Source organism: Zalophus californianus, chromosome 9 (assembly GCF_009762305.2).
Source record: "Zalophus californianus isolate mZalCal1 chromosome 9, mZalCal1.pri.v2, whole genome shotgun sequence".
Taxonomy (NCBI): Eukaryota; Metazoa; Chordata; class Mammalia; order Carnivora; family Otariidae; genus Zalophus; species Zalophus californianus.
Window position 1 is genome coordinate 80855241 of NC_045603.1, and position 18614 is coordinate 80873854.

An 18614-nucleotide genomic window follows, 5' to 3' on the forward strand; every position below is an offset into this window, starting at 1 on the left:
CTTTGATGAACTAATGAATCATGGTAAAAAAAAGCCATGAATTCTATGTGCAGTATTCCGCTAGCGCTGGAGTTCTCCCATTCTCCTTGATCCGTAAACTTGGTCTTGGCTTGCTGGCTGTTCGTGCTGATCTTCTGGGGGAGGGGCCTGTTGCTGTGGTTTCCAAATGTCTTTGCCGGAGGCTCAATTGCCCCGCCTTTGTCGGTCAGGGTTAAGGAAGCTGCTCCGGTTTGCTCTCAGGAGCTTTTGTTCCCTGCAAGCTCTCGGCACAGCTTTGGAGGACCAGGGCGAAAATGGTGGCCTCCCAGTCTCCACCCGGAGGAGCTGAGAACTCGGGGCCGCTCCTCAGTGCGCCCCCAGAGAAAAGCAGTCAGTCACTCCCGTCTCCCTGGTCTCCGGCCGCGCTCCGTGCTCACCCGGCCTGTGACGGAGCGTTTCTATCTCTGGCACCCGACCCCGTGTGGAGTCTCCAAACCCAGCAGATCCCTGCGGTGCGCTCCTGCGCCGCTCCTCCCCGGGAAGGAAGGGGAGTCTCCCCGGCTCTGCCGCTTGTTGGGTCCCTGCTGGAGGAGCAGTGGCCCGACTGGGCCGCAGATCACAGTTTATGGCAACCCCGAGCTGAGAGCCCACGCCTCGGCTCCGTCTCTGCAGCCGGCTTCCCCGCTCTGATACCTGGGAGCTCTGCCGCACTCAGTCACCCCCGGTCTTTCTGTGACCCCAAGGGTCCTGAGACCACACTGTCCCGGGAGGATTCCACCCCCTGCTTAGCCACTGCAGCGACTCAGCCGAGCCAACTTCTAAAAGGTCCGATTTTGTGCCCCGCGGCTCTATCACTTGCCAGAAGCGGCCGGCGGAGGCCCCTTCCCCGCCGTCTATCCTCCCGAATATCGCCTCAGATTCACTTCTCCGCACGTCCTACCTTCCAGTAAGTGGTGGCTTCTCTGTTCAGAGAGTTGTTGCTACTCTCCTCTTCGATCTCCTGTTGAGTTCGTAGGTATTCAGAATGGTTTGATTTCTATTCAGCTGAATTCCTGAGACCAGACGAAATCTAGGTCTCCTACTCCTCCGCCATCTTGCTCCGCCCCCCTACAGTTATTATTCATTATCATATTAAATTATAAATTAGATAATACAGAGAAAATTTGACAAAAATCTGTAAAAAAACTATTGAAAAAATACTGATAAAAGACATTTCTATAATAGAATGTATTTTATACTTGTTTTTAAAAATGTTTCATCACTGCATGTAAGATACTAGATTCTGGAAAATATCAAGTCGGTGTCATAAAATAAACATTTTGGACTCAACTACATTAACAATAGCTGCACAAATAGACTGGATGGTAGAGTACGCTGTTTAGGGACTCAAGTTGATGGAATGCTGTTGCGAGTTGGCAAGGTGGACATCTTGTGGTTTTACCTGCCCTATGTTCCTTCTCCTTAAATGTGGCACACCTAATTTTAGGGAGGGGGGAATCACTCCTCCTCTCTGAGTCCACATGGATCCAATCAGAGTGACTTCAGTGATTAAAATAGTTGATGTCAGGGGTGGGTGACCCAGGTCTGGCCAATGAGAATCCTCTTAGCCCCTGGAATTAGTTCAGATTTGGCTACATGACCCATATTAGGCCAAATAGAGTTCATCCTAGGACTTTAGAGCTATCAGGAAAAATGTGCACTTTAACAATAATTTCGTTGATTGAGTTCATTGGATGTAAAGACAAATGAAGCTAATGGTGGTCATTTTTTATGGTACACATAAAAAATATGCCTGGAAATAAACCCAAACCAAAGTAGACGTGGAGACAGACAAATGCCTGACATTTGACCACTTGGATTCTGCTTGCTCCACCCGAAGCTAGTAAGGCCTTGAATCTCCCAGATATATGAACCATCATTTTTGTTTTTGCCTTAAACTAACATGATACTATGTTTCCATCCCTTCCAAATAAGGTATCTTATTAACACATCTAATTCAGATAGTGGTAGTAATAAATAATTTGTAACAGTGGCAGAGAAATGTAATTAGGCAGAAATTTTAAAAGAAAAATTTATGCACATCAAATAACATGAAGCAAGAATATATTTTTATTAGACCATTTGAAAATTCAGATAGAATTATAGAATTTTAGAATGATAGAGATTTTTTCTTTTAACTTTCTAAGGGTAAACTGAGGTCTGGAAAGAAGCATCTAAAATAGTCAATAGAGATTATAGACAAATGCTTCCATGTATTTATAATAATGGAAATAAACAGTGGACTGCTGAAGGATTTTGAGATTTAAATTTTTCAAGCTAACTAACTGTATTAAGAACCAAATTAATGTTATTTTTCATGCAACTTAATCTAGCCAAAAAAGAACCACATGACTGAAATAGGGTGGGTCCACTAATTTAAAAATAGTTAATTTCTTTTCCTTAAAAGTGATTTCACTCTTTGTTCAACTAGGAAATGTAGATAAAATTTACAAACAGACGTGAATCCAAAAACATGAATCAGTTTATTCCATATTAAAATATTAATTTAGTTTGTTTACTCTCTAAAGGAATACATAAACACCTATCCTATTGAAATAGAACTTTGGTTAAAATTATAAATTGACATCATCTTAACTTTAATTTCTAAGCAACTATCAGTATTTTCATGTGACCAAAGTTAATCAGGTCATTAGGAAAAATGATCAAATCCATTGTTCGGCATAATGCATCCCAAACAGCTGGCTGACTTAGATAAAGGTTTCATTCTTCCATAAACTGACTTGTGACATACTGGCATCACAGCAGAAGACTGGGGGACACAGCATTTGTTTTTAAAATTACACGTGGGGAAAATAAAAACCAGGTAATCTGTATTTTGAAATATGTTTTGTTTATTTCAGCCATTTACTAATTTATAACTGTGAATTTGGATGGTGGAATTATGGGTAGGATTTTTTATGGATGGGTTTGGAAGGTTTTAAAACAGAAAAGAAAACTATTAGTTCTGTCTTTGAAAAACAACAAAACACAATGGAAACATTTCACACCATATGGTGGCAATATAAAAATAGCAAGAAGATTGTGTCAATTTATTATCAGTATAAAACAGGGCACACTCCTACACTTTATCTTTTGTGAAAAGTATGCCTAATAAAATAAAGCTAAGCCAAATGTTAGTTTTAATTACTAAAGGTTAGTAGGATACAACAAATATGCTCTCCTGAAAAAATAAGGTTATCAAATTGCATTTAAATAATCATGTAAAGTTCAAAACTTGGAAAAGCAAAACAACAAAGGGAATGAAAATTGATCAGAAAGAAAGATAAATAGACTGAATGAAAAAGACTGAAGTCACTCATATTCATGTTAGAGATTCCATGGTTAGCAGAGTATCTTTTGGTACATAGACCAGTGACTTCAGCTAATGCAATTATTTGGCAAATGACTAACCACTTTCTGTGCTGTTAAAGAGTCATTAAAATTTTGCTCAATTATATGGTAACTATACAGAAACTGACCCTAGAAGAGCTATTACTAATAAGCATTGAGAACATTAAAAAACATACTTAGAAGCAAATATGATCATTCATACAGTCAGTGTTGATAGTATTTCCTCTGTCAAAGGGTTGGAGAATTAATAAAATAAATGAAAATTCTGAGAAATTATGTGGAAGTGAACATGAAAGTCTGCTCAAATACTAACGTGTTGCTGCACTGTAAGGGGCCCCAGGCTAAAGAAAACCTTTCACTGCCATATGGTAGACATTGGTCCCTTGGATACAGGCCTCATTAAACAAGTTCTTCCAATCTTTTCTTAAAAAAAAAAAAATTCAAATAACATATAAGTAAAAAGGGTTAAAATGATAATACTCTTTTACTCATGTATGGTTCTTCTCAAGAATTTTTCAAGGCCCACATCAAGGCCAGGACTCTGGTACGGAGAGTGAGGGATCTAGTGTGTAAAATTAAAGAGGCGTTGAGAGTGAGCACCTTATATTTTGTGTTCTAAACACCTCACTTACATCCCCCTAGTCCTGGTCCTGAAACTTATGCAAATGTATGTATACAATTTATACAAATTTACATATAATTTAAAATCAAAATAAGATCATCCTCTACATGTGTAACTTGCTTCACTCAACAATATATGGCAAGCAATTTTCCTTATTACTATATATAGTTATATGTCATTCTTTCAAATATCTGCATGATATGTTACAATACAAATGGACTATAATTTATTAAATCCCCCTCTTGTGATAGGTACTTATATCATTTCCAGTTTTTGAGTACTGCTAATGATACTGCAATTTTATACATACATCTTTGTGTACTTGTGTGTTTCAGTAAATTATTATCAATAGTGTAATTGTACATTCAACAAATACTCACATTTTAAAGGTTGATAGATACTGACAACTTTACCTCTAAACTACAGCAATGTCAAGTCAAACTTTCTGAGATGGTGGAAGTGTTCTCAATTGGTGTTGTCCAGTATGGTAACCACTACCACATGAGGCCATTGAACACTTGAAATGTTGCTAGTGAGACAAAGGAATTGAATTTTGATTTTATTTCATTTCAAATCTAAATTTTTCAGTTGATTATCTTTGATTTTCATTGCTTACAGTCATTGGCTAGGGCCTCCATAAAAATATTGAATAATACCTGTAAATAAGCAGATTTTTTTTTTATTCTGAGCTTCAATCAGAATACTTTGAGTGTCTCACCATATGTGTGACATTTGTTGTTGGTTTCTGATAGACTGTCTTTATCAAAGTAACAGAACTTGCTAGTGGGCTGACCCAAAAGCCATTCTGTGGCCTCTCATTATAGATGCTGCAGAGCCTGTTTTATAGGAAGTCTGCTAGTGTTTTAAGAGAGAGATAACTTGAATCGTCTTAGGGGATAGGTGTCAGTTCATATGTGAGTGTAGGACTTGTTGACAGTTCTCCTTTCTCTACATCTAGTCTTGCTGTGTGGAGCTGTGGCAGCCCTTCTAATCATAAGCAACCAGCATGAGAATGAAGAGCTGAGAGCTAACTAAGCATGGGCAGAACACAAAGCTGGAATGAGCGAGTCCTGGGTTATATTTTTGGCTCACTGACCCAGTTCTGAGACTGTCTGCTTCTGAAATTATTTTAAAATAAACACAAAATGTTTTTGTAGCTTAAACCACCATTCATGGAGTTTTCTGTTATTTTCCACCAGAAGCATTCTTAACCGATACCTCAAATTAAGAATTTTTTTCTATTTCTGGTTTTATGAGTATTATTAAAACCAGAAGTGAATGTCATAATTAGTCACATATTTTTACAAAAATAACTTTCAAATAACAGCAGATACTTAAATAGTGCTTAATATATGGAAGGCACTTATTCTAATTTTTATATTTATTAACTAAGTTAATTTTTGTAACAACTCAATGGGGTAGATATTATTATTATCCGTATTTAAAGATGAGGAAATTGAAACACAGAGAGGTTAGGTAAATTGTCTACGGTTACACAGTTAGTAAGTGACAGAGTCAGGATTTGAACCCATACAGTTTGGCTCCAGAATCCTGGATTCTGTTTTACCTCCAGTATTGAGAAATGATGCATGGGCCACAATATATCTTTTTCAATTCCATCATTATTATTAGTTGTCTTTATTGTAAGAGTGGCCAACAGAGCCATTTAACTGAATTAATGGGAAATGAATATGAATTAAGTATTGTAATATGGTCTGTAATACACGGTAAAAAGAGCACCAATAAAATTCAATTGATTAAGCATAAAAGCAAATCCTAGCTTTTCTTACTCAATTTACTTTCTTAAAGTTTGACTTCACAAATTCATTTCTTGGATTTCTTTTTTCTTTCTGGGACTCAAAAGAACAATATCCTTTTCTTATTCTTCCTGAAGCTAGAATTATAATAGATGAATTAAGGCATTTTTTGGCCATTTCTTTGACATGTCCTGACTTTAGCCACGTTTTCTTCTTTTTCCTATGCTCCTTCTTTGATCAAGAACACTGATGCTTGTGTTCTCTGTCATCGAGGAAAGTAGCATAGAAACAAACAAACAAAACAAGCAAGAACTTAATACTCCCACCTACTCCTGGGTTTTTATGCCTCATCTCATTTGTTCTATCTAGACTGAGTGTGACTCAACATAAAGGGAAAATGTCTTAAAATCCTGTTGGCACTCCATAAATAATAAATGGTAATAACAGAGCCTCCAGACAACAGCATTTATGTAAGTAAATGTGAACATGGATTATCTAGTATGTAGAGTACAATAGGAAGTACTTTTCAGCTTTTCAGAAGTTGTTAAAACAAAACTGTTGATACTTGATAATGTTTTAAGGCACTTGTTCTATTTTTTTTCTCTTTTATATTCTTTATGTATTCACTGGCATCTGGCAATGCCTTTGGAAATACATTAAATTCAAAATCACTAAGTAGGAGTTGTGCAAAAGACAATATTAGTGGCATGATTACACTCAACCATGATTGTAGGCTTATTCATTTTAGGCTTATTTACCATCACTTAAGGAGGATAGGTTTTTTTTGTGTGTATACAAGTATAATAATATTTAGTTCATAGATTTATCATCATCATCATTGCCATCTTTATTATCATTATCAAGGTGATAAATTATCTAGTCATAATTATCACTGTTATGTGAGGTTTTTGTGTATTTGCCATTTAACATAATTCATTTTTAATGATTCTTTTTAAAAAAATCATTGCTAGATGTGTAATTAAATGTCAAAGAATCTATATAATTAATATATACTCTGGATAAACACTATAATCTCAATTGCAAATAAATTCATGAATTAACAAATGTATTCTTGCCTCTCTTTGGCAAATATATACACAAGAGATTATATAGATGTTACCTATTATGTAAATATGGGGTTTATTTTAGCTATCCCAGACAGAAAGTGAGAAAAATAAAGAAGATGATGTCAGAGGATTTATAATTCACAGGGACAGGAGCAGGGGTATTCATAATGTTCACAACCACAGAAGAAAATAGAAAGAGTAAGATGGACCATAAAAATGAAAGTAGTAGAATAGAGTGAGAAGAAATTGAATAAAGGCAATGAGATTTAGAGACTTGAAAGGGAGGCTGGAACTATTGCTTTGATGTAGAATGCACTGGAACCAAATAAAGAATAAAATAAAAATCTACAAGTAGGTTGAAAAAGGAGACATTCTAGAGAATTCAGATAGGAAATTTGGGTTTGTTTGGCATGGCAGTGTCTTCTTTCAATTTCATGCTTATAGGAGCACAGATGGGAAACTTAAAAAAAAAAAGGCAGGGCCTTTAGTGGGAGCTCTAAGGGTGTTACCTTATTATTATTATTCCTGAAAGAGTACCAACTTTCCATGCTCTTTAATTTTTTTTTTGTTTCATAATGGAATTCAGGTAAATTGCCTGTGTAATACCCTCATAGACATATCAAATTTTCGGAAAAAATAGTATTTTCTTCTCTACGTCATAGCTTCATGGTGGACCAAGCTTGCTTTTTCTGTGTGTTTGGACTGTTGTCATGCACAGCTTCCTCTGTGAAGTCTAAAATTAACTCTCAAGTTAAAATTTGAAGCAGGATTCAAATCCTGATTCAGCTCCTAGCAGTGTCACAGGTTCTATAAGCTTTTGTTTCTTCATCTATAAAATTGGAAAAACAATTACACCTAATTCAAAGGTTGTAAGATAGGAGATAAAATTGGGAAAACAATTACACCTATTTCAAAGTTTGTAAGGTTGTTCCATTGTGAATGGAACATAGCAAATATTCAGCAGTTGATATTATTCCTTTAATAAGAACCATCTAATAGCCATTAACTCCGTCATTATCCACCTGCTGCTTTGTTTAATGGCTGAGTATTGGACTGATGGGAAAGATCACTCTGCCTAACTAAATGTTTTTTTTTTCTGGCCATGACAGGGGTATCTACCTGGTTTACTGGTTCAGAAAGAAATAATGTTCATGCATATTTGTGATAATATTAAAGTTCCTATGAATCAGGAAAAACTGCATATTAAAAGGCACCTCTTGTTTGGAACTGCATAGAACCAACCAGTTTGACCTTGTGACTCCCACAAGATGAGATTTGAAGTGTTATATCATTGTGAGGATGCAGGATGCAGGGAGGCAGGGTGGGCAAGGGCAGAAAATATTCCTCTGGGACCCTTCTGAGCCTAACTGGATCCTACTCTAACATTTGAAAATAAGGGGAGCACAATGAAGAAATGGATAATTTACAATGCTGTGTGCACAGTGACTTGGGCTGACAGCTTAATGGAATCGTCATCCCTTCATCATTCTTCAGATCATCAGTTAGATAATGCAAATGCAGACTGACATGACTTCTGTGGTTGTTACCACTTGATTTGAAAGATATTTATTAAGATAGTTGTTTTGGGAAAGAAAGAGCAAGAGATATTTCTTAAAGGTTAGGACCATGTTTCTCCCTAATATGGATTGTGTATCACAGTCTTTTACAACTACAATAGTTTTTTTACTCAATGAAAAAATGAAACCCTTACTTAAAAAATTGATTTATTAAATTGCTTAGATTTGCTTTTGCTTTTAAAGTTACACTGATTCATTGAATTTAATTATAAGGGAACTTGAAACTCATGCTTTTAATCTGTCTTATCTCCTCTTGGACTACAGATCCATAATGTATAAAACCTTCATGTGTGGTCTCTTCTAGTCCAGAATCAACATATATTAATTCCACTTATTCTTTTGAATATTTCATGGCATGGACATCAAAATAGTATATGTATATATTTGTCTCACCAAATTTTCTCTTTTCATCTTAGATATATTAAATAAAAACAACCAAAGAAAGGCAGCAATGAAATCACTAATGCCTACTGTTTATTTTTTATTTTTTAGCAGAAATATTTACAATAAAATAAGAATCAGAACATAGATTTATCACCTAGAAATGTCTCAGCAATATCTATAGCTTTTCAAGCTATGTGTCAAAGTAAACAGTCTTAAGATTTCTTTTTCACACACCTTTTTTTACTGAGGGAAATTGGTATATAACATTATATTAATTTCAAGTGTATAACATAATAATTTGCATATTTTATAATTTGTTTGCATATATTACAAACTGATCACCACAAAATAAGTCTAGTTCCTATACATCAACATACAACTGACCTTTCAACCTTTTCACTCTTTAAATACCTTCCCCTCTGATAACCATCAATCTGTTCTCTATATATATGGGTTTTGTTTTGTTTCTTAGGCTCCACATATAAATGAAATCATATAGTATTTGTCTTTCTCCGTCTGATTTACTTTATTTTGCATAATACTCTAAAGGCCCATCCATATTGTTGCAAATGGTGAGATTTCCTTCATTTTCATGGCTGAGTAGTATTCCATTGTGTATATATATCACATCTTTTTTATTCATTCATCCATCAATGGCCACTTAGGTTGTTTCCATATCTTGGCTATTGTAAATAATGCTTCAATAAACATAGGGGTACATATCTTTTCAAATTAGTGTTTTTTTAAAGATTTATTTATTTTAGTGGGGGTGGGGCAGAGGGAGAGGGAGGGAGAGTCTTTTAAATTTAAATTCAATTAATTAACATATTATGTATTATTATTTTCAGAGGTAGAGTTCAGTGATTCATTAGTCTTAAATAATACCCAGTGCTCATTACATCACATGCCCTCTTTAATGTCCATCACCCAGTTACCCCATCCCCTCATCTCCTTCCCAGCAACCCTCAGTTTGTTTCCTGAGCCTACGAGTCTCTTATGGTTTGTTTCCATCTCTGATTTTATCTTGTTTCTCTTCCCCTATGATCCTCTGTTTTGTTTCTTAAACTTCCAGACATGACTGAGATCATATGATAATTGTCTTTCTCTGACTGACATATTTTGCTTAGCATATTACCCTCCAGTTCCAACCATGTTGTAACATGGCAAAATTTCATTTTTTCATGGCTGTATAACATTCCATTGAATGTGTATATATATATATATATATATATATATATATATGCATATGTATGTATATATATATATGTACTTACATATACCCCACATCTTCTTTATCTATTCATCTGTTGATGGACAACATCTGGGCTTTTCCATAGTTTGGCTCTTGTGGACATTCCTGCTATAAACATTGGTGTGCCGGACCCCTTTGGATCACTACATTTGTATATTTGGAGTAAATCCCTAGTAGTACAATTGCTGGGTCATAGGGTAGCTCTGTTTTTAACTTTTTGAGGAACCTCCATACCGTTTTCCAGAGTGGCTGCACCAGCTTGCATTCCCACCAACAGTGTAGGAGGGCTCCCCTTTCTCTGTATCCTCACCAACATCTGTCATTTCCTGACTTGTTAATTTTAGCCATTCTGACTGGTGTGAGGTGAGACCACATTGTGGTTTTGATTTGTATTTCCCTGATGCTGAGTGATGCTGAGCATTTTTTCAAGTGTCTGTTGGCTATTTGTATGTTTTCTTTGGAGAAATGTCTGTCCATGTCTTCTGCCCATTTCTTGATTGGATTATTTGTTCTTTGGGTGTTGAATTTGATAAGTTCTTTATAGATTTTGGATATTAGCCCTTTATCTGATAAGACATTTGCAAATATCTTCTCCCATTCTGTCAGTTGTCTTTTGATTTTGTCCACTGTTTCCTTTGCTGTGCAAAAGCTTTTTTATCTTGATGAGGTCCCAATAGCTCATTTTTGCCTTTATTTCTCTTGCCTTTGAGATGTGTCTAGCAAGAAGTTCCTGCAGCCAAGGTCATAGAGGTTTCTGCCTATGTTCTCCTCTAGGATTTTGTTGGATTCCTGTCTCACACTGAGGTCTTTCAACCATTTGGAGTCTATTTTTGTGTCTCGTGTAAGGAAATAGTCCAGTTTCATTCTCCTGCATGTGGCTGTCCAATTTTCCCAACACCATTTGTTGAAGAGGCATCTTTTTTCCATTGGATATTCTTTCCTGCTTTGTGGAAGATTAGTTGACCATAGAGTTGAGGGTCCATTTCTGGTTTCTCTGTTCTTTTCCATTGATCTATGTGTCTGTTTTTGTGCCAGTACCATATTGTCTTGAAGATTATAACTTGAAGTCAGGAATTGTGATGCCACCAGTTTTGGTTTTCTTTTTCAACATTCCTTTGGCTATTCTGGTCTTTTCTGGTTCCATACAAATTTTAGGATTATTTGTTCTAGCTCTGTGAAGAAAGTTGATGGTATTTTGATAGGGACTGCTTTGAATGTGTAGATTGCTCTAGGTAGCATTGACGTCTTCATAATATTTGTTCTTCCAATCCATGAGCATGGAACATTTTTCCATTTCTTTGTGTCTTCCTCAATTTTTTCATTAGTGTTCTATAGTTTTCCAAGTACAGATCCTTTGCCTCTTTGGTTACATTTATTCCTATGTATCTTACGGTTTTTGGTGCAATCCTAGCTGGATAAATGGGATTGACTCCTTAATTTCTTTCTTCTGTCTCGTTGTTAGTGTATGGAAACGCAACTGATTTCTGTACATTGATTTTATATCCTGCCACTTTGTTGATTTTCCTGTATGAGTTCTAGCAATTTGGGGGTATAGTCTTTTTGATTTTCCACATAGAGTATCATGTCATCTGTGAAGCATGAGTTTGACTTCTTTGCCAATTTGGATGCATTTTATTCCATTTTGTTGTCTGATTGCTGAGGCTAGGACTTACAGCACTATGTAGAATAGTAGTGGTGATAGTAGACATCCCTGCTGTGTTCCTGACCTAAGGGGAAAAGCTCTCAGTTTTTTGCCCATTGAGAATGATATTCACTATGGGCTTTTCGTAGATGGCTTTTTATGATATTGAGGTATGTACCCTCTAGCCCTACACTCTGAAGAGTTGTAATCAAGAAAGGATGCTGTATATTGTCAAATGCTTTTTTGCATCTATTGAGAAGATCATATAGTTCTTGTCTTTTCTTATATTTATGTTGTGTTTCACATTGATTGATTTGTGTATGTTGAACCACCCTTGCATCCCAGGAATAAATCCCACTTGGTTGTGGTGAATAATCCTTTTAATGTATTGTTGGGTCCTATTGGCTAGTATTTTGGTGAGAATTTTTGCATTCATGTTCATTGGGGATATTGGTGTGTAATTCTCCTTTTTGATGGGGTCTTTGTCTGGTTTGTGGATCAAGGTAATGCCGGCCTCATAGAATAAATTTGTAAATTTTCCTTCCATTTCTATTTTTTGAAACAGCTTCAGAATAGGTATTAATTCTTCATTAAATGTTTGGTAGAATTCCCCAGGGAAGCCATCTGGTCCTGGACTCTTGTTTATTGGAAGATTTTTGATTACTGCTTCAATTTCCTTACTGGTTATGGGTCTGTGTGGGTTTTCTGTTTCTCCCTGGTTCAGTTTTGGTAGTTTATATGTCTCTAGGAATGCATCCATTTCTTCCAGATTGCCTAATTTGTTGGCATATAGTTGCTCATAATATGTTCTTACAATTGTTTGTATTTCTTTGGTGTTGGTTGTGATCTCTCCTCTTTTATTCATGATTTTATTTATTTGGGTCCTTTCTCTTTTCTTTTTGATAAATCTGGTCAAGGGTTTATCAATCTTATTAATTCTTTCAAAGAACGAACTCCTAGTTTCATTGATCTGTTCTACTGTTCTTTTAGTTTTTATTTCATTGATTTCTGCTCTAATCTTTACTAATTTTTATTAATTCTCTTCTCCTGCCAGGTTTAGGTTTTATTTGCTGTTCCTTCTCCAGCTCCTTTCAGTGTAAGTTTAGGTTGTGTATTTGAGACCTTTCTTGTTTCTTGAGAAAAGCTTGTATTGCTATATACTTCCCTCTTAGGACCTCCTTTGCTGCATCCCAAAGGTTTTGAACAGTTGTGTTTTCATTTTCACTTGTTTCCATGAATTTTTTAATTTCCTTGTTGACCCATTCATTCTTTAGCAGGATGCCCTTTAACCTCCAAATGTTTGAGTTCCCTCCAAATTTCCTCTTGTGATTAAGTTCAAATTTCAGAACATTGTGGCCTGAAAATATGCAGGGAATGATTCCAGCCTTTTGATACTGGTTGAGATCTGATTTGTGACCCAGTATGTGATCTATTCTGGAGAAAGTTCCATGTGCCCTTGAGAAGAATGTGTATTCTGTTGCTTTAGGATGGAATGCTCTGAATATATTTGTGAAGTCCATCTGGTCCAGTGTGTCATTCAAAGCCCTTGTTTCCTTGTTGATCCTCTGCTTAGCTGATCTGTCCATTGCAGTGAATGGGGTGTTAAAGTCCCCCACTATTATTGTATTACTATCAATGTGTTTCTTTGATTTGTTATTAATCGGTTTATATAATTGGCTGCTACCAAGTTGGGGGCATAAATATTTACAACTGTTAGATCTTGTTGGAAATACCCTCTAATTATAATATAATGTCCTCCCTCATCTCTTATTACAGTCTTTGTTCTAAAATCTAATTTGTCTAATATAGGGATTGCCACCCCAGTTTTCTTTTGATGTCCATTAGCATGATAAATGGTTTTCCACCCCCTCACATTCAATCTAGAGGTGTCTTTGGGTCTAAAATGAGTCTCTTGCAGGCAGCATATCAATGGGTCTTTTTTTTTTTAAATCTAATCTGATACCCTGTGTCTTTTGATTGAGGAATTTAGCCTATTTACATTCAGAGTAATTATTGAAAGATATAAATTTGGTGCAATAGTATTACCTGTAAAGTCACTGTTTCCATGTATTGTCTCTTTTCCTTTCTTGTCTGTGTTACTTTTGGGCTCTCTCTTCACTTAAAGGATCCCTTTTAATAATTCTTGCCGGGCCGGTTTAGTGATCACAAATTCTTTTAGTTTCTGTTTGTCGTGGAAGCTTTTTATCTCCTTCTATTTTGAATGACATCCTAGCTGGATAAAGTATTCTTGGCTGCATATTTTTCTTATTTAGCACTCTGACTATATCATGCCAGTATCATGCCAGTCCTCTCTGGCCTGCCAGGTCTCTGTGGATAGGTCTGCTGCCAGTCTAATGTTACCACCCTTGTAGGTTACAGACCTCTTGTCCTGAGCTGCTTTTTGAATTTTCTCTTTGTCCCTGACATTTGCAATTTTCACTAGCATATGTCGGGATACTGTTCTATTTTTATTGATTTTGAGGGTGATTCTCTGTGCCTCCTGGACTTGAATGCCTGTTTCCTTCCCCAGATTAGGAAAGTTCTTAGCTATAATTTGCTCCAATATACCTTCTGCACCCCCTGCCTTTTCTCTTCTTCTGGGATCCCAATTATTCTGATGTTTTGCTTTATGGTGTCACTTATGCCTTGAATTCTCCTCATCATGATCCAGTAGTTGTTTATCTCTTTTTCCCCCAGCTTCTTTATTCTCCATCATTTTGTCTTCTGTATCACTAATTCTCTCTTCTGCCTCATTTATCCTAGCAGTTAGAGTCTCCATTTTTTATTGCATCTCATTAGTAGCCTTTTTGATTTTGACTTGGTTAGATTTTAGTTCTTTTATTTCTCCAAAAAGGAATTCTCTAGTGTCTTCTGTGCTTTTCTCAAGCCCAGCTAGAATCTTTGTAATCATTATTCTGAGCTCTAGTTCTGACATCTTACTTATGTCCATACTGATTAGGTCCCTGGCAGTCAGTCCTGCCTCTTGTTCTCTTTTTTGAGGTGAGTTTTTCCATCTTTTCATTCTTGGAGAAAGTGATCGCTTTTCTATTTGTAAAGTTGCAGCTATTTTCTTAGATCTCCGGTTGAGTTCACAGGTGTTCAGAATGATTTGATAGATATCTAGCTGAATTCCTGGGACCAGACATAACTAAGGTCTCCTTCTTCTGTGCCATCTTGGACTTCCAGTAGCTTTTCAGTTTCTTATTAGAGAAAATAATTAAGCAAGAATATTGCTGGAATAAGAGTCTTCCCCAAATGAAAAACACTTTAGAATATTTATTTCTCCTTACAGTCTCTGAATTAAATGTCATAGCCTTGCCCCTTGGGGAGAGTCACATACTACAACCCATACTGGAGACAAGACTGTGTGTTTAAATTCAGCTTTGGCTGATAAAATCTAGTGTTTTTATTTTCTTTGGGTAAGTACTCAGAAGTGGTATTGATCATATGGTAGTTATATTTTTAAGTTTTTTGAGCAAATTTCATACTTTTTGCATAGTGGTGGCACCAATTTACATTCCCACCAGGAGTGAAGAAGGGATCTCTTTTCTCCACATCCTTGCCAAAACTTGTTACTTCTTGTGTTTTTGATAATAGCCATTCTAACAGGTTTGTGGTGTTATCTCATTGTGATTTTGATTGGCATTTCCCTGGTTATTAGTGATATTGAACATCTATTCGTGTGCCTATTTGCCATCTGTGTATGTCTTTGGAAAAACATCTATTCAAGTTATTTGCCTATTTTTAAGTCAGACTGTTTGGTTTTTTGTTATTGAGCTCTTTATATATTTTGTGTATTAGACCCTTACCTGATATATAATTTGCAAATATCTTCTCCCATTCAGAATTTTGCCTTTCTATTTTATTGATGGTTTCCTTCGCTGTACAGAAGCCTCTTAGTTTGATGTAGTCCCTTTTGTTTTTTGTTTTGTTCACTTTTGTTATCTTTGCCTGAGAAGCCAAATTAAAAAAAAAATATTGTTAAGACTAATGTCAAAGAGTTTACTGCATATTTTTTCTTCTTTTATGGTTTCAGGTTTTACATTTAAGTCTTTAATAAATTTGAGTTTATTTTGTGTATAGTATAAGATAGCAGTCCACTTTCATTTTTTTTTTTTTGCATGTGGCTGTCCAGTTTTCCCAGCACCATTTATTGAAAAGACTGTCCCTTCCTGACTGTATATTTTTGCCTCCTTTGTCATAGATTCATTGACTACATATGTGTGGGTTTGTTTCTGAATTTTCTTTTCCATTCCATTGATCTATGCATTGGTTTTTATGCCAATACCATATTGTTTTGATTATTACAGCTTTGTAGTATAGTTTTAAATCTGGGAGCATGATACCTCCAGTTTTATACTTCTTTCTCAAGATTGCTTTGGCTATTTGGGGTCTTTTTTGTTTTCATACAAATTTTAGAATTATTTGTTTTAGTACTATGAAAAAATGCTATTGGAATTTTGATAGAGATTGCATTAAATTTGTAGATTGCTTTGGTAATAGAGACATTTTAACAATATTAATTCTTCCAATTTATGAGCATGAAATATATTTGCATTTATTTGTATCTTCAATTTCTTTTATTATTGTCTTATATTTTCAGTATACAGGCATTTCACCTCCTTGGTAAAACTTATTCCTAGGTATTGTATTCTTTTTGATGCCATTCAAAATGGAATGGTTTTTAAAGTTTTTCTTCCTGATAAATAAATAAATTTCTGTTATTAGTATATAGAAACACAACCAATTTTAATATACTAATTTTGTGCCCTGAAACTTTACTGAATTCATTTATTTGTTCTAAGAGTTATTTGGTGGAATCCTTAGGGTTTTTATATATAGAATTATGTCATCTGCAAATAGTGACAGTTTTACTTCTTTCTTTCCTATTTGGATGCTTTTTATTTCTTTTTCTTATCTGATTGCCAGGACAATAGCTTCCAATACAATGTTGAATAAAAGTGGTGAAAGTGGGCATCCTTGTCTTGTTTCTGATTTTAGACCAAAGCTTTCAGCTTCCCACTGTTAAGTATAATATTTGCTGTGGGTTTATCATATATCACCTTTATTATGTTGAGGTAGATTCCCTCTAGCCTCACTTCATTGTGTGTTTTTATCATAAATGGGTGTTGAATTTTGTCAGATGCTTTTTCTGCCTCTATTGAGATGATGATATAATTTTTACCCTTCATTTTGTTATGATGTAAAGTGATTGATTTGCAGATGTTGAAGCATCCTCGCATTGTGGAATAAATCCCCCTTGATCATGACGTGTGATCCCTTTAATGCATTGTTGAATTCAGTTTGCTAATATTTTGTTGAGGATTTTTGTTTGCATCTATGTTCATCAGGGATATTGACCTGTAGTTTTCTTTTTTAGTAGTGTCCTTGTGTGGTTTTGGTATCAGAGTAATGCTGGCCTTGTAAATTGAGTTTGGAAGCATTCCCTCCTTTTCAATTTTTTGGAAGAGTTTGAGAAAGATAGGTATTAAATCTTTGGAATTTTCATGGAATTCACCAGTGAAACTGTCTGGTCCTCGACTTTTGTTTTTTGGGAGGTTTTTTATTATTGATTCAATTGTCTTACAAATAATCAGTCTATTCAGACTTTCTATTTCTTCATTATTCATAAAGAATAGTAAAGATTATATATTTCTAGGAATTTATTTATTTTTTGGAAAATCATATATTTCTAGGAATTTATTAATTTTTTCTATGTTGTACAGTTGCTGGCATATAATTATTCATAGTAAATCTCTTGATCTTTTGTATTTCTGTGTTATCTTTGTAACTTCTCTTTCATTTCTAATTTTATTTATTTGAGCCTTCTCTCTTTTTCTCTTGGTGAATCTCGCTAAAGGTTTATCAATTTTGTTAATACTTTCAAAGAAGCAGCTCTTAGTTTTATTGATCTTTTCTATTTTTTATTCTATTTTATTTATTTCCACTCTAATCTTTTTTATGTCCTTTCTTCTACTACCCTTGGCCTTTGCTTGTTCTTCCTTGTCTAATTGCTTTAGGTGTAGAATTAGATTGTTTATTTGAGCATTTTCTTGTCTCTTGAGGTAGGCCTGTATTGCTCTGAACTTCCCTCTTAGAACTATTTTTCATGTATCCATAGATTTTGGGTTGTTGTATTTCTATTTTCTTTTGTCTCAAGGTATTTTTAAAATTTCCCCTTTGATTTCTTCATTGACCCATTGTTGTTCAGTACCACATTGTTTAACCTTCATATACTGGTGATTTTTTCAGTTTTCTTATTGTAATTGATTTCTAGTTTTATACCATGTGATCAAAAAAAGATGCTTGAGAAAGAGTTCAGTCTTCTTAAATTTATTGAGATTTGTTTTGTGGTCTAACATGTGATTTATCCTGGAGAACGTTCCATGTACACTTGCAAAGAATATGTATTTTGCTGCTTTTGGAGGGAATGATCTGCATATATTTATTAAGTATATCTGATCTAATGTTTTTAAGGCTGATATTTCCTTATTAATTATTGTCCTGATGATTTATCCCTCAACATAAGTGGGGTATTAAAGTCCCATACTATTATTATATTGCTGCCAATTTTCCCCTTTAGATCTGTTAATATTTGCTTTATGTATTTAGGTGCTCCTAGGTTTGGTATGTAAATATTTACAAATGTTGTATTCTTTTATTGGATTTACCCCTTTGTCATTAGGTAATGCCTTCCTTTGTCTTTTACTACAGTCTTTTAAAGTATTTTGTCTGATATAAGTATAGCTTTCTTTTTATTTCCGTTTGCATGGAAACTCTTCTTCCATCTCTTCACTTTCATTCTATGTGTGTTTTTAGATCTGATGTGAGTCTGTTGTGGGCACGTAATGAGTCTTGTTTTTGTTTTTGCTATCCATTCAATTACTCTATATCCTTGATTAGAGAATTTAGTCCATTTACATTTTAAGTAATTATTGATAGGT

General features: G+C 35.1%; 1 protein-coding gene across 8 annotated transcripts in view; it reads left to right on the top strand.

Moving 5' to 3' along the window:
- LMNTD1 (lamin tail domain containing 1) overlaps positions 1-18614 on the top strand; it is a 496795-nt gene that overhangs the window by 104259 nt on the left and 373922 nt on the right. Inside the window, exon 1 of one of the 8 annotated variants that reach the window (XM_027592021.2) lies at positions 6118-6218. The exons of the other annotated variants lie outside the window; for them this stretch is intronic. The gene's annotated coding sequence lies outside the window, so the exon portion shown is untranslated. Of the gene's footprint in view, positions 1-6117; positions 6219-18614 lie in introns of those variants that run through there. 8 annotated transcript variants of the gene reach the window in all.